Source organism: Pan troglodytes, chromosome 3 (assembly GCF_028858775.2).
Source record: "Pan troglodytes isolate AG18354 chromosome 3, NHGRI_mPanTro3-v2.0_pri, whole genome shotgun sequence".
Taxonomy (NCBI): domain Eukaryota; kingdom Metazoa; phylum Chordata; class Mammalia; order Primates; family Hominidae; genus Pan; species Pan troglodytes.
The window spans coordinates 7,259,139-7,275,903 of record NC_072401.2 but is presented as its reverse complement, the minus strand read 5'-3'; the positions used below and the strand labels follow the sequence as shown (position 1 = coordinate 7,275,903).

Here is a 16,765-nt window from a genome sequence, read left to right as displayed (position 1 = left end):
ATACAACAGTCATAATTTTTTTAAAACACCTTTACTAGGACTAAAAGGAAACTTCCTTAATCTAATAAAGGTATCTAATAAAGAGTAAGGTATCTGATAAAAGTATCCTATGGCAAACATCACACTTAACGAGGAAATAATGAAAGCTTTCCCAGAGCGCAAGACCCAGACTAGGATTTCTGCCAGTCCCACTTCAATTCAGCACTAAATGGGAGAGCCTGGCCATACAATAAGACAAGAAAACAAAATGAAAGGTGTAAGAGTTGAAAGAAAGAAACTCATTCACAGACAGGACGATTTTCTACAGAGAGGATCCAAATGAACTATGGATAAGCTATTAGAATTAGTAACTGAAGTTAGCAAGGCCTATACACAAAAACTCACTGCATTAGCCATAAAAAATAATGAGTTCACGTCCTTTGCAGGGACATGGATGAAGCTGGAAGCCATCATTCTCAGCAAACTAACACGGGAACAGAAAACCAAACACCACATGTTCTCACTCGTAAGGGGGAGTTGAACAATGAGTACACATGGACACAGGGAGGGAACATCACACAACAGGGCCTGTTGGAGGTGGGGAGCACGGGGAGAGGGAGCATTAGGACAAATGCCTAATGCATGTGGGGCTTGAAACCCAGATAACAGGTTGATGGGTGCAGCAAACAACCACAACACATGTATACCTATGTAACAAACCTGCATGTTCTGCACATGTATCCCAGAACTTGAAGTAAAATAAAAAATAAAAAAATTCACTGCATTTACAACAAACACTACCCAACCAGTCAAATCTACATTTCTTGACATTTGTAAAACCATCCCAAGTAGTATCCAGGAATAAATTTAATGAAAGAAACATAAGACCTTTACATTAAAAAAAAAAAAAAAAAACTACGAAATGTGGAGAAATGAAAGAAAACCTAAATAGAGATTCAAGGATTCAATTTTTTTTTTTTTTTTGAGACGGAGTCTTGCTCTGTCGCCCAGGTTGGAGTGCAGTGGCGCGATCTCAGCTCACTGCAAACTCTGCCTCGCGGGTTCAAGCGATTCTCCTCCCTCAGTCTCCCAAGTAGCTGGGATTACAGGCACCTGCTACTACGCCCGGCTAATTTCTGGATTTTTAATAGAGATGGAGTTTTGCCATGTTGGTCAGGCTGGTCTCCAACTCTTGACCTCAGGTGATACACCTGCCTCGGCTTCCCAGAGTGCCGGGATTATAGGCGTGAGCCACCGTGCCCGGCCACGAATTAGAAGTCTTCATGTAATAAACACTTATCTATAAATTCAATGCAATCCCAAACCAAACCCTTGCAAATTTCTTTGTACAATCTGCCAAACTGATTCTAAAATCTATATAGAAATGAAAAAGACCAAGACTAGCCAAGACAACCTTCCAGAACAAAATAGAAGGGCTCCCTCCCAAGTGCTGGGATTACAGGCGTGAGCCGCTGCACCCAGCCTTTTTTTTTTTTTTTTTTTTGAGACAGATTCTGACTCTGTTGCCCTGGCTGGAGTGCAGTGGCAAGATCTCAGCTCACTGCAACCACCACCTCCCAGGTTCAAGTGATTTTCCTGCCTCAGCCTCCCAAATAGCTTGGATTACAGGTGTGCGCCACCACACCTGGCTAATTTTTTGTATTTTTACTAGAGACGGGGTTTCACCATGTTGGCCAGGTGATCCACCCGCCTCGGCCTCCCAAAGTGCAGGGATTACAGACGTAAGCCACCACGCCCGGCCAGGAGATGGCCAACATGGTGAAACCCCATCTCTACTAAAAATACAAAAATTAGCCAGGCGTGGTGGCTCACACCTGTAATCCCAGCTACTTGGGAGGCTGAGGCAGAAGAATCGCTTGAATCTGGGAGGCGGAGGTTGCAGTGAGCTGAGATCTCACTACTGCACTCCAGCCTGGGTGACAGACTCTGTCTCAAAAAAAAAAAAACCCAAGATACCCCTACCTTGTCACCGGAATGACAAAAAGAAAAATAAACTGACAATATCACCTTTTGGAAGGATCAAGAGCAGCCAGCATCACCACACACCGCGAGTGGGACCCACGGGGGACCCACCTGTCCCACCCCAGGCACGCACACGCCAGTGACATCCGTGAGAACACCATGATGGGCATTATTTGTAACCATTGGACCCTGAACAAATCAAACCTCCACACATGTGAGAACAAAGAGTGGGATACCCATAGAGCCGAAAACTAGACAACAATAAATGGATGCTACTGCTATGCAAAACCTCCCAGGGTCAGTTTGCCAGTGTTGAGCAAAGAAAGCCAGACACGAGAGGGCATAATGGATGAGTCCATTTACCTAAAGAAGGCAGAGCTCATGTGTGGTGACAGAGTCAGAACAGTGGTTACCCATGGGGAGTGAAATGCTGACAGGGAAGGAACCCAAAGGAGACTTCTGGGGGTTCTAGTCATAGTCTCTGTACTGAACGAGGTGGCAGACACATGAGTGTATTCACTTCGTGTACTTAAGATCTGCAGGCTTTGCTCTCCTTTACATAAAATTTCAATACATGCTAACTCAGCTCAAACCACTCTCCCGTGCAGCCTTCCTGGGCTCATGTGCCCCCTCCCCACGCAGTCCCTCCTCTGTGCTCCCAAAGCACGTCCACATTTATCTCTGACACAGAGCTGGGAGTACTGCATTTTTGTTATTTGCACCTCACCTCCCACTGCATTTGTAGGGCAGGCGGGCTTCCTACTTGGTCTTTGTATCCCCAAGGTCTGGCATAAAACCTGCCAGATAGAACTGCATTAAAAGGTATTCATTAACTAACCCTGAAATGACTCTGCCACGTACGTCTCCACTGATGAAGTCACTGAGTCCAAAGCAAGATCTAGTGTTCTCCCTGAAGTCATACTCTCCTTGAAATCTCCTTCAAACACTCTCTAGTATTTAAATACAGGAGGAGAAAAGTAAACAGGGATCCACTCTCTAACACCAGCTTAGATTTTTTTTTTTTTTTTTTTTTTTTGAGACAGAGTCTCACTCTGTTGCCCAGGTGGGAGTGCCGTGGCGCAATCTCAGCTCACTACAACCTCCGCCTCCCGGGTTCAAGGGATTCTCCTGCCTCAGCCTCCTGAGTAGGTGGGATTACAGGCACCCGCCACCAGGGGCAGCTAATTTTTTTTTTTTTTGAGACAGGGTCTTGCTCTGTTGCCCAGGCTGGAGTGCAGTGGCACGATCTCGGCTCACTGCAAGCTCCACCTCCCGGGTTCACGCCACTCTCCTGCCTTAGCCTCCCGAGTAGCTGGGACTACAGGCACCCGCCACCACACCCGACTAATTTTTTTGTATTTTTAGTAGGAACGGGGTTTCACCATGGTAGTCAGGATGGTCTTGATCTCCTGACCTCGTGATCCGCCCGCCTTGGCCTCCCAAAGTGCTGGGATTACAGGCTTGAGCCACCGCGCCTGCCCTAATTTTTTTATTTTTAGTAGCGACGGGGGTCTCACCACGTTGGCCAGGCTGGTCTTGAACTCCTGAACTCAAGTGATCCGCCCGCCTCGGCCTCCCAAAGTGCTGGGATTACAGGCGTGAGCCACTGCGCCGGCCTAATTTAGATTTTTACAAGGAGAGAGAGAGATGGCAGAGCAGAAATGCCCATGTAACTTAGTAAAAAACAGTACTAAGAAAAATACTAATTTATTCTTAATCTCCACCTAATAGTAAGGAAAAGAGGAGAGGAGGAGTTAACAATAAGTTTGTAAGTAGCACAAATTATGAGGAGTCTAGGGATTGCATTTCAGGGCAGGAATGACATTACTATGTTCCTTCCATATTAGAAATCTTCAGGAGTAAGATCTGACCTAAGGTGGGAGGGGATATACGTGGGATTTAGACTCAGGCAGGTCAGGAGCTCAAATCCCAGCTTCGTAACAAGCTGCCTGATATTAGGCAAGAAATGAACCTCTCTAGCCTCAGTTTTACCATCTGTAGAATGGAGATATCATCAATCAGTTACCATCAGGGTTTGTGTCTGTTAACTCTGCTTATTAATAAATAACACTAAGGGGCCGGATGTGGTGGCTCACGCCTGTAATCCCAGCACTTTGGAAGGCCGAGGCAGGTGCATCACAAGGTTAGGAGTTCGAGACCAGCCTGACCAACATGATGAAACCCCGTCTCTACCAAAAAAAATACAAAAATTAGCTGGGCCTGGTGGCACGCACCTGTAATCCCAGCTACTCAGGAGAATCGCTTGAACCCGAGAAGCAGAGGTTACAGTGAGCCAAGATTGCACCATTGCACTCCAGCCTGGGTGACAGAGTAAGACTCTGTCTCAAAAATAATAATAATACAAGTAAAATAAATAAATAACACTAAGAGCAGTCTGTTAATTATATAGGCCCAAGCATCTCCTCTCATTTAATCCTAACCTTATTCATCCATGTCATTTTTTTCATTCAACAAATACATACTGAGAACCAACTATGTTCTAGGCGTTATGCCACGTACTGGGAATATAGTTCCTGATGACCGGAAATGTAGGTCCCCATCCTCATGGGGCTTGTCTTGAAGAAGAGAAAATTCAGAGACAGAACCTTGCCTCAGGTCATGCGGTAAAGTGCCTATATTTGAGCTGAAGTCTGAATTGAAAGTCCATTCTTTCTACTGGTGGCTCTGAACCCTCTGCGTGCTAGAATCACCTGGGGAGTTTTCAAGCATCCTGAGGCCCAGGTTTCACCCCAAACCAATGAAAATCAATCTCTGAGGGTAGAATGCATATATTAATTTTTCTTTGTTAAGTTTGCCAAGTAATCCTATTGTGCAGCTAGGACTGAGAACTTCGCTCCTTAATAAGTCTTTCCCCTCCCATGCTATCTCATTACTTTAATGCTTTCTCTCATCTTTTTTTTTTTTTTTTGAGACGCAGTTTTGCTCTAGTTGCCCAGGCTGGAGCGCAATGGCGCGATCTCGGCTCACCACAACCTCCGCCTCCCGGGTGCAAGCGATTCTCCTGCCTCAGCCTCCTGAGTAGCTGGGATTACAGGCGCGTTGCCACCACGCTCGGCTAATTTTGCATTTTTAGTAGAGACAGGGTTTCTCCATGTCGGTCAGGCTGGTCTCGAACTCCAAACCTCAGGTGATCCGCCCACCTCAGCCTCCCAAAGTGCTGGGATTACAGGCGTGAGCCACCACGACCAGCTATGCTTTCTTTAATCTATGTGAATTTAATTAAGATAACTCCTTTCCAGCCCTTTCCATGGACAGTGAATTATTTCAGATTTTGTTTTAAGCTACGCCAACATTTCTACTCACTCAAGAAAAATCAAACTGTAAACACCTGCCTTACAGCACAAACTCTCCTATTATCTTCTTGTCTCCTGTATTTTCATTGATCCAGGCTGTGTGCTGATTCCTCACCCAGCAGGCTTCTAAAGCTCAGTGGCATGTGGCCCACCCCTACACCCCAGCAAATACAGGCCATTTCTCCTGGAACCCTTGTTTCCTTTCACACGGAAAATGCCAAGCTCAGAGCCTGACACAATGTAGCCCCTGCCCATGAGGATTCAAACGTCCCACTCTCACACCAGCTCCAGGAACCTGACTCTATATGGCACTAGTGAACAGAACCAAGTCACGTTCTGCTAGTGTCCCAGGGCCAATCAGGAACATGAGCTGGGGTTAGCTGGGGATTGGGGATGACTAAGACCCAGGCCCTGTCCTTAAGGAGCTCCAGTAAGAGCAAGACACCTGAAACACCACTGGACTAAAAGGAAGCTGCAGAGGAGACGGGAGAGGAGCACGCATGCCCTGAAGGCCACCTCTGCCCCGGGGATGGTGAGAAGGTTCCTAGAAGGGGTGTCAGCTGTGCTGGGAACCAGTGACGCTGTGTCCAGCCAGTCCCGTGGAACCAGCGCAGGGATGAGGAGGACAGGAGAAACCCGGACATCCCCGCATTCTGTAAACCAGAGGACCCGGGGAGGACTAACTCTCCTACGCCTCAATTTACAGGAACCAGAGGCCAGAGCCATGGTGAATTCCAACCGCCCATCAGCCACTGCTTGGAGCATGCTCGTTTGTAAAACAGAGGCCGGGCTCTCACTAAAAGTGAACTCCATCCGCCAAGGACAGACGGCTCCCGGCAGGGCCATCACCCCAGGGAGGACAGGCCAGAGCTGACAGGGGCCCGAGACGCTGGTCATGAAGCAGCAAGTCCCAGGAACTCGGTCCTAAGGAAATCATCTGAAAGGCAGGCACCGCACTCTGAAGCCCACGGGGAATTCCATCATCAAAACGCAGACGCAAAAAGCCATTTCCTTATTGCTGGACAAGCAAATGATTCACAGGATGAAATCCTACAAAGACATTAATAAGCATACGAACACGTTTTAATTGTGCTGAGAAATGTTGCCTCTACGTAAAAAAGCAGGACACCAAATGATGGAAACAGCATCCATTTTTATCTGTTTAAAATTCAAAGTCTGCAAGGAAATAAAAAAAGAAGGAAAAATCAGGGGTAGGTGTTAAAAAGGACAAAAAATAGAATGACGCCAAAGTTTTCCTGCGTATTTTTAAACAAAGAGAAGCTTTAAGAAACATATCTAAGCTAAAAAGATCTATCACACAAACAAAAAAACCCCAAGCCCCCAGCAGAACGCACCGGCTTCACAGACACCGCAGATGGGTGCCGTGCCCGCGATCTGAAACCCAAACGGCTGTGACCCCATATGGGAGACTGAATTGTTGGGGAGGTCTGCTCTCAAGACCCAGAACAATCATAGAATTTAAAAGAAACATATTTAGATTTAAAAGTTAAGTGTGCCACATCCCTTTATTACTTTTTTTAGATTCACATTCACTCAAGGTTATCTGCTGACCACCTGCACCGGCTCGGAAAACCACAGGAGGACGGTGTGGCCCCAGCTCTCCAGAAGCTCAAGGTTCCAGGAGGGGGCGGGGAGTGGGCTAGTGTGGTCTCAAAGAAGTCCAGGGACTGTGGGGTCCACATTAGAGGTCTGGGAGAGGTTGGGGTGATCAAAGAAGGCTTCCTAGAGGAGGTGTCACTTAAGCTGAATCCTAAAGGACAAACAAGAATTTGCCCGGGAGAGGCAGCAGAACAGGCAAGGTGCAGAGGCAGGGCGTCACTGGCTCTGAGCACTGGCACCACTGGTGGCCAGAGATGCAGGCAGCAGCCAGATCCTGCATGCCCCGGAGGCCACACCAAGTGGTCTGGACTTCATCCTCCAGGTGGTGGGAACTATCACTCGGGCAAGAGAATGAGAGGGGCATTCAACTAATCGGTTTCAGGCATTTAATTCTCAAGAAGAAGGGAGAGGGGCAGAGGGAGGAAGGAAAAGACATCACAGCCGAGGCTCCCAGTTATTCACCAAACCCATTTCCTCGTTGTCCTGGGCGCAGTCCTCTTTCCCGGCTTCCCTCACAGGTAGGGGCAGCATTCCAGCCAATTAACTCTGAGTGGAGTGGTGTGTGCCGCTTCAGGCACGGCTGGCCCTCAGAACTCCCACACTGGTCCCTACACACGCTCTCCCCTGCTTTGGTGTAATACCGAAGAACCCAGCAAGCTTCTGCTGAAAACAATGGGGTCACAGGACGGAAGGAACCTGGGGGAGCATGGCCTGGAAATCAACCTCCGTTGTGTTTGAAGCTTTATGTATATTTCAAGTTTGTTATAGCAGCGAACATTCATCCACCTAACTAGATATTAATGTATTTGTCCCAGGAATTTTGCCTGCCACTCAATTTCTTCTGCTTTAAAAATAACTGCTCTCAAATAAACCTCTAAAAGGGATAAAATCTATCCCAGGCAAAAACTTCCAGTGAATGAACAGCCAGGTATTAGGGTAAGGGTGACCCAGGAGATATGGTTCCTCATCCCACCCACTGGCCCCTCACCTTCCTTCTTCCTTGTGCCTGGTTCTGCAGGATGTGGGGGCGGGGAAGGCAGAGCCCATTCCTTTTGACCCGCCTTCCCCACCTCACTCCTCCAACCATAGAAAATGTGTTTAACACCCAGATCTGAAACCTAAAAGGAGGTTAGAGCTTAAAGCTAACCTCTAACTTTCAAACGCCTATAAACATGTACCTGTAAACACTTGGTACCCAGAGCCTGGGTTGTAAAAGCCTCTTGCTAGAGGCAAGGGGGAATGAACAGGAAAACTGGACTGAAACTGGACTGCTGTGGGGCCCAAAAGGGCTATTCTGCAACTCTAGATGACTCACCATTCTTCCATATACAGAATCTTACAGGATTCTTGAGATAAACCACAGCTATTCACAACAAAGAATCAGCAAAACTGGAGTTGAAACAGCTCGCAGTTACAAACCCAGCTCGCTCAACATAAACAGGAACTGATTTGATGTGGCAATCTAGTAAGATGTGTGCACATGAAAAATACAGAAGGCGTGAAATAATTCAGTGTTACTTGTACTGAATATTCTAAAAATAAAAAAGATGTGTAAATATTTTAAATAATCTCCTATTTAAGATAGGAAATAGGAGGAAACTGTTTTAATTACTGCATTATTCTATGATATTATCCACTAACATCTGAAAAGCAGAACAGATTCTATCCCTATCTGGGCAAAGGGAAGTTAATTTATGAGTAGAAAGTGGCTGATGGCTGAAGAACTGCTTTGCAGGAATGGGCTTGCCAATGGGTTTCTCAAAGCCCGTGTATTCCTGTGGTCCCACACCAGTTCTCCTGCATTTCATACTGAATCGCCACCTCCCAGGCTGAACCTAACCTCACCTAGGGCAGAAGGAAGGTGGGCTGGCAAAGGACCTAAACACACACCTGGAGCCTCCAGGAAGATGGGCGTACTGTTTCCTGAGGCTGCCTGCAAGCCTGAGGGAGTTCCATCAACACAGGAGGTCTGACGTGGAGCAAATTCATTCTCCTTTTCCCCCATCCCACAAAACAACCTTGCCCTCTGTGCATTTTCTAAGGACATCAACGCCTTCCAGAAACCAGGGCAGAAACACTGCCTTGTCTGTGGGACAAGTCACAGGAACAGATGTGCAAGCTGAGGAAGGTCTTTTTTGGTTCAGTTCATGCCATTCCTGAATGTTACTGACACTCCACAGCTCCACAGCAAGTGTCTGCCTTCCCCACAGGAAGACGATGTCAGGAGCAATATAAAGTGGTAAGAACTTAAAGAGCTGCTTTTGGCCGGGCGCAGTGGCTCATGCCAGGAATCCCAGCACTTTGGGTGGCCAAGACCGCGAATCACCTGAGCTCCGGAGTTTGAGACCAGCCTGGCTAACATGGTGAAACCCTGTCTTTACTCAAAATACAAAAATTAGCCAGGCGTGGTGGCGGACGCCTGTAGTCCCAGCTACCCGGGAGGCTGAGGCAGGAGAATCGCGTGAACCTGGGAGGCAGAGGTTGCAGTGAGCCAAGATCACGCCATTGCACTCCAGCCTGGGCCACAGAGTGAGACCACATCTCAAAAAAAAAAAAAAAAGCTGCTTTCCTCAGATACAGGCAAGTTTCCCAGCCCACCAACAGAAGGAAATGGACCATCAAACCCAGGTGGGATTCAGAACAAACATCTCGAGCACTGGTTGATCACGGAACAGGCAACCTGCTTTCATCAAGTCATTAATAGCCAAGATAAATCGCTCGTGTTTACCCTCAAGAACTGATTCAATCCTTTTTCTCCATTTTCCCTTTCCTGCAGTGCCTCCCTTAGGCAAGTCCTCACTACCATTCATTTGTTCATTCATTCGTTCATTCATGCCATAAGCCGGGATGCGGCGATCCCTAACACCTCCTAGTAAGTGCTGCATGGACTGCTGTAACAGGCACTTCCCAAGCACAGCCTCCTGGCTGCCAGCTCGGAGACAGTTAAGACACAAGAACATAGAGCACTGTGTCCAGCCGCCCAGCCGGCCAGGCAGAGCAGACTTTCAGATCTTTGGCTCTATGACTGCACTCTCTCAATCTCCACCAGGTTCTTTGTCCCCTCACTGGAAGGCACAACAGGCACCTTCAGAATACATCTCTGAGGGGTGTAGGCTCCTCCCCCACCCCCTGTCATCTCCCATATTTAAATGTGCACTAGAGTTCACAGGGAGGGTCAAACACACCCTCAGGCAAGAACTTCAACCCCAGCAAGGCTGACTCCAGGCAGGGCCCTCCCCACTATACCTATCTGACCAGCACCCCACCTGCCACCTGGCCTGGGTTTCCTTCCCTTCCCCGCAGCCCTGAGGGCGGTTCTTTCTGTAGACCTCTCTGGGCTACACACATTCCATTATGGATTTGCTCATTTCACACCCACTGTGTGCTGCTGTTACACATCAAGAACAACAAAGGTTCAAGTCACAGATTGTCCCACAGACCAGGGCTGAACAACAGAACTTCCTGCATGGTGGAAATGTACTAATCTGAGCCGCCCAAGGGGGTGGCCACAAGCCACATGTGGCTACTGAGCGCCTGACTGGCCAGAGGGACTAAGAAACTGAATTTTCCATTTCAGGTAATTTTAACTCAATTTAAATAGCTACATGGGGCTAGTGGTTAACACACTGGACAGCAGTTTGATATTCTAGTAACTAAAGCACCAACTGTGCCCCAATATACGACTCCAGGCAGCCAAAAGGGATGACTTTGCTGAGCATGCATGAGGTGCCGTGGGAGCCAGGGGCACAGGCCGCTGGTGCCCATTTCTCAAGGAGCCTGGTGTAGGTCGTGACGCCTGAAAAGCAAGGCCAGTCCCCGCCGGCCTCAGGGCCTTCGTCTCCACTGCGTCCTTCGCAAGAACACGCTTCACCCGCACACCACTCAGATCTTTGCTCAAATGCTGCTTTCCCACCAAAGCCCTCCCTGACCCCCCTGTGTAAAGTGGAGCCTCTCCCAGCTTTCCCATGCCACCTCCACACCCCCACCCCACCCCCACCCCTCTCCTCAGGAACTCTGCCACAGGACTCACAGCCTGGCACTGAGCATCACTTATCAGTCTCTGCAGTGTGGTCTCAGTCGACTATCTTGCCATTGGGTGCTTTGATTTGGGAGAAGTGGGTGTGTTGACCGTTACATCCCCAAGACTGACGCGGGTATGCTGACCACTACATCCCCAGGACTGGGTCCTCGGGCAGATAATCCCTAAGAAAAGGGATGACGTCTGAATTCAACCATCTGGCAAGCACTTACTGAGTTCTAATGAGCACCAGCATACAATGAGTGAGAGGCAGTCCCTCGAGGGGTGCGCATGCTGCTGGGAGGGACCTGGTCAGGTGGCACTGCGCATGAGAGGTGCCCCAGCCACAGAGCTGGGAGCCGACACACAGCAAAGGGGGCCATTCTTCCTGGGGGGTGCTCCTGTGGATTCTTCTCATTTACGCAGCAGGAAGAGGCAGGCAGGAAAACCATTCCAGGATGGGTCTCCAGGCCTGCAGGAGGACAGCAGGGACTACTGCTGATTCCAGAAGGTTCTTCCTGCTGGAAGATGCTGAGACCGCCTGACGCAACTCTGCATTTCACACGTGGGAAAGCTGTGTCTGCAAAGCGACTTGCCCCAGATGCAGAGGGAGTGGGTGGCAGAGCCAGGATGCCATCCACTGCTGATGAGAAAGAGGCCACCGGCTGAGCCGGAGAGGGTTTCACTAGCATCTCTTCCCCATGGTGTCCACGGTGCTTTCCCATGCAGCACTCAGGACAGCCCACAGAGCCTGGGGGATGGCGCCGCTGCTGCACTACTGCACAACCAGGTCTCCACTCCTGCAGCCGGGACGGATACTCTTCAGAGTACGGCTGCAGGGGAGGAACCCAAAGACCTGAAACAATGGAACACTGGGCCCCCGGGAGGCCAGTCCGAGCCACAGCCCCTGCACAGCTGTGGTGACAGACATGCTCACCCCGGCATCTCTCCTGTGCCCCCTGGGTGAACGCGGGATCCATGAGGCACACAGAAGGCCCGCGAGGCAAGGCTGGTCCTCTCATGGAGGCTGGAGAGGGCTTCCTGGCAGTGGCTAAACATCTGCAGAAATGATCTAGGGATGCGGATCCTCAGAGAAGCAGTGAGAAGGCGTCCCTGAATGAGCGAGCCACACCTCTCTGCAGACCTGGTCCTGGGGAGGGGGAGCTGCCAGGCTGGTGCCTGGTGGGAAGGCCAAGGGGACACCTGCTGTGGGCAGCCAGCTGGGAGTGAGGCTGGGATCCCCTGGAGAGGGCCAAGGACTGAAGAAGAGGAAGTGGTGCCTCACGCTCGTGTGACCACGATCCGTGTTCCTCCCAGATGTTTCCTCTTGGCATTGACTTCCCCCCTTGCTATCCTGGCCTGGCCCTCTCCAGAGGAGCATGTGAGGTTATGTCCACCCAAGGGCAGGGTGGCCAAGCATGGCACCACTGTCTCATGCAGCTCCTAGCACTGGGGCCACCAGGCAGCCCCCAGAAGAGGGATCTGCACAGCCAACAGTCAGGGCTGATCCCCACGGTCCTCCCCCAGACAAGCTCTCCCTGAGGATGGGGTGCTGTTCACAAATGGGGAGGCTCTTACACCATGGGAAGAAGCTGTGTCTCGGCAAGGCCAGCCCAGCAAAGCAGCGCCCACCACCACAACGCCCGGGATGGCACTGCTGCCTCCCTCTCCCCACCCAGCACACGGGAGGAGTGGAATGAAGACCTCCACTTCCTTTCTCCAACACTCCTGGACCAGGCTCACCAGATGCGGCTCAATCAGCAATGCAACGGCCCCGGGGGGAGCCTACGTCAGACGTGGTGGAAACTGACCCTGCAGGCTCCACTCCCAGCCGGCCGTGTGACTGGAGCCTCCCCGCCCACACGGTGGTGGCGACGCCCCACTACCCTCCAGGCTTCAGGGTCTCCATCCTGCCTCTCTAATCCACCCTCCTTCCACCGCCCAGGGAATCCATGCCCCAATGTAATCACCCTCACACGTCCCTGAGCCCTGCCTCTCTCTCCCTTCCCTGTACACACTTAGCTCAAAGACAAGCCTGCCCTGCATGTGTACCTGTGCAAAAAACATGGCTGGAGAAAGACGTGCAGCAAGCTGACTGGTCCCTGATCACCTGGCAGGGTCCTTGCTGCCCCCCAGCAATGCTTCCTTCCCTCTCTATCCATTCTCCCACACGCCTTGATGGCTTTCACACAGCTTCCAACCCAGCACACCATCCCCACTGCTATAGCCCCAGGGTTTGTGCCCCCACCCAATTCACATGTTGAAATCCTAACCCTCAGGTTGACAGTATTAGGAAATGAAGCCTTTGGGAGGTGACTAGGTCATGAGGGTGGAGCCCTCCCCAGTGGGATTAGTGCCCTTATAAAAAAACACGTTCAACAGCTCACCAGACACTGAACCTGCTGGCACCTTGATCTTACGCCTCCCAACCTCCAGAACTGTGGGAAACAAATTGCTGTTGTTTATAAGCCACCTTGTCTACAATATTATGTTTAAAAATTTAAAAAAGGCCCAGCGTGGTGGCTCACGCCTGTAATCCCAACACTTTGGGAGGTTGTGGCGGGCAGATCACCTGAGGTCGGGAGTTCCAGACCAGCCTGACCAATACAGAGAAATCCCATCTCTACTAAAAATACAAAATTAGCCGGGCGCAGTGGCACATGCCTGTAATCCCAGCTACTAGGGAGGCTGAGGCAGGAGAATCGCTTGAACCCAGAAGGCGGAGGTTGCGGTGAGCCGAGATCGCGCCATTGCACTCTTGCCTGGGAAACAAGAGCGAAACTCTGTCTCAAAAAATAAGTAAGTAAAAAAAAAAAAAAAGCTCAAACAGACTAAGACACCCATCCTCGGGACCCTGCTTCCTACTTCACCAAAAACAAAACAAAACAAAAACCCAGAGCAATCGAACAAGAACTTCCACTGACAACAGCAAACGCTGGGGAGGATGTGGAACAACAGAAACTCTCATTCATTGCTAGGGGGAGTCAAATGGTATCGCCCCTTTGGAAGACAGTTTGCTGGTTTCTTACAAAACTAAACATACTTTACCATATAATCTAGCCACTGCACGCCTTGGTATTTACCCAAAGGAGCTGAAAACTTATGTCCACACAAAAATCTTCACACAGATGATTATGGCAGTTTCATTCATAATTGCCAACACTTGGAAGCAACTAATATGTCCTTCAGCAGTGAATGGATAAACTACGGTACATACATGCAGTGAAATATCATTGAGTGCTAAAAAGAAATGAGCTATCAAGACATGAAAAGACATGAAGAGACTCGGATTTACATTACTAAGTAAAAGAAGCCAGTCTGAAAATGATTTCCACCTGTATGGCATTCTGGAAAAGGCAAAAATATGGTGACAGTAAAAAGATCAGTAGTTTCCAGGGGTTAGGAGAAAAAGAGAGACGGACAGGTGGATCACAGAGGATTTGGGGGCAGTGAAACTCCTCAGTTTGATACGGCCACGGCAGATACATGTCATTATACACCTGTCCAAACCCACAGAGTGCACAGCACCCAGGGTGGCCCCTGATGTAGACTCTGCACTCCTGGTGATAATGATGTGTCAGCCAGTGTGCACTCATCGACGGTAACAAATGGACTCCTCCAGTGTGGGCTGTTGATGAGAGGAGAGGCTGTGCACATGAGGGTAAGAAGGAGATACATGGAGTTCTATCCTTTCTGCTTAATTTTGCTGTAAACCTACAACTGCTCTAAAAAATAAAGTCTATTTTTTAAAAAGTAAATATGTTGAAATTAAAAATCTATATTCACGCAAGGCACGGTGGTTCATGCCTGTAATCCCAGCACTTTGGGAGGCTGAGGTGGGCGAATCACTTGAGGTCAGGAATTCAAGACCAGCCTGGCCAACACAGTGAAACCCCATTTCTACTAAAAATACAAAAATTAGCTGGGTGTGGTGGCGCGTGCCTGTAATCCCAGCTACTCAGGAGGCTGTGGCAGGAGAATCGCTCGCACCTGGGAGGCAGAGACTGCAGTGAGCCGAGATCACATCACTGCACTCCAGCCTGGGCAATACAGTGAGACTCTGTCTCAAAAAAAAAAAAAAAGTACATTCACACACAAACAATGAAGCAACACTACAAACAATAGACTACAAGCATGGAAGGGGGAGAGAGGGAGAGGGAAAGGGAGAGGAGGGAGAGGAAAAGGGAGAGAGAGAGGGAAGGAGAGGGAGAGAGCACGCACGAGAGTGCCTGCAAGAGCAAGCACCCTCCTCCCCATCTACCTGTGCCCCATCCTCTCCCAGGCGCCTGCTACGCTGGACTCTCCCCAGCTGAAGCCACTTCTCTGTTGAACTCTAGATCCCACTCCTTCAGATGCAACTCAAGGACAAAGCTCCAGTGATTCTCTCTTCTCCCAGATATGTTCACCTCTTATTCTCTTACTAGGTTGTTTTCAAATTAAAAACAAACAAACAAACAAACAAAACCCTGTATTTCTCCAATCTTAAAAAAGGAAAAAAAAAATCACACCACTTCTGCCTCCAGCTATCACCCCATTCTCTGCTCCACTCTGCAGCAAAGCCACCAAAAGAATCATCTGCTCACTGCTTCCAACTTCTCTTCTCCCAGTCTCTTTGGCTCTTACTCTGTCACCCAGGCTGGAATGCAGTGGCGCAATCACTGCAGTGGACCAGTGCAGCAGACCCCTGGTGATAACAATGTGCAGCTCACTGCAGCCTTGACCTCCTGGGTCAAGTGATCCTCCCACCTCAGCCTCCCAAGTAGCTGGGATTATAGGTGCACACCACCACACCCAGATAATTTTTTCTATTTTTTGTAGAGATGGGGTCTCACTATTTTGCCCAGGCCAATCTCAAGCTCCCAGTTTAAAGTGATCCACCCACCCTGGCCTCCCAAAGTGCTGGGATTACAGGTGTGAGGCCACCATGCCGGCCCCATTCTCTCTTAAATATTTACTCCAGTTTCGCTTTTGCCTGCACCAATTCACTAAAACAGCTCTGCTCAAAGGTCACTGATGGCCTCCTCATTGCTAAACAGTCAATTCTTTTCATTTTTTCCTTTTTTTTTTTTTTTGAGACAGAGTCTCGCTCTGTCGCCCACGCTGGAGTGTAGTGGTGCAATCTCAGCCCACTGCAAGCTCTGCCTCCCAGGTTCAAGCGATTCTCATGCCTAAGCCTCCCAAGTAGCTGGTATTACAGGCACCCGCCACCACACCAGATAATTTTTGTATTTTTAGTAGTGACGGGGTTTCACCATGTTGGCCAGGCTGGTCTCGAACTCCTGACTTGCCTTGGTCTCCCAAAGTGCTTGAACAGTCAATTCTGAGTCCTCATCTGCCCTGCCCTCTCAGCAACCTCTGCCCAGTTGCCCCTCCCCTTGTTGATACCCATGCTCACCGGGCCGGCACCCAGCTTCCAGACCCCACACTCGTGCCCTCCCAGCTCACCAGCCCTGCCTTCTCGCTTTTGCTGCTTCCTCCTCTCCTCCCAGATCTCGTGGTGCCGGCAGGCCTCAGGCTCACTCCTTGGTCCTCTTCTCTGTCCGCCTGTTTCCAAGGAGACCTCACCTGGTTTCAAACCACCTCCAATGCCAACGAGTCAATGTATACCTCCCATCCAGCCCCACTCCTGCCAGGATCCTCTCTAGTCACCTACTCCACCTCCTTCCTGCAAATGTCTAAGATGTCTCAAACTCCACCCCTCATCTTCGCTCCAACTTGGCAACTCTATTTTCCACTGGCTGAGGCCAAAAGTCTCAGAGTCATCTTTGACTCCTTTCTTTTCTCCACACCCACATCCATTCTTCAAATCGCACCCTCCCTACAGCTGCCACCCAGGTGAAGCCATCATCAC

At 49.6% G+C, this 16,765-nt stretch overlaps 1 protein-coding gene across 10 annotated transcripts in view; it reads right to left on the bottom strand.

Moving 5' to 3' along the window:
- Window positions 1–16,765, bottom strand: part of TBC1D14 (TBC1 domain family member 14) — a 122,177-nt gene that overhangs the window by 80,804 nt on the left and 24,608 nt on the right. The window lies entirely within an intron of this gene.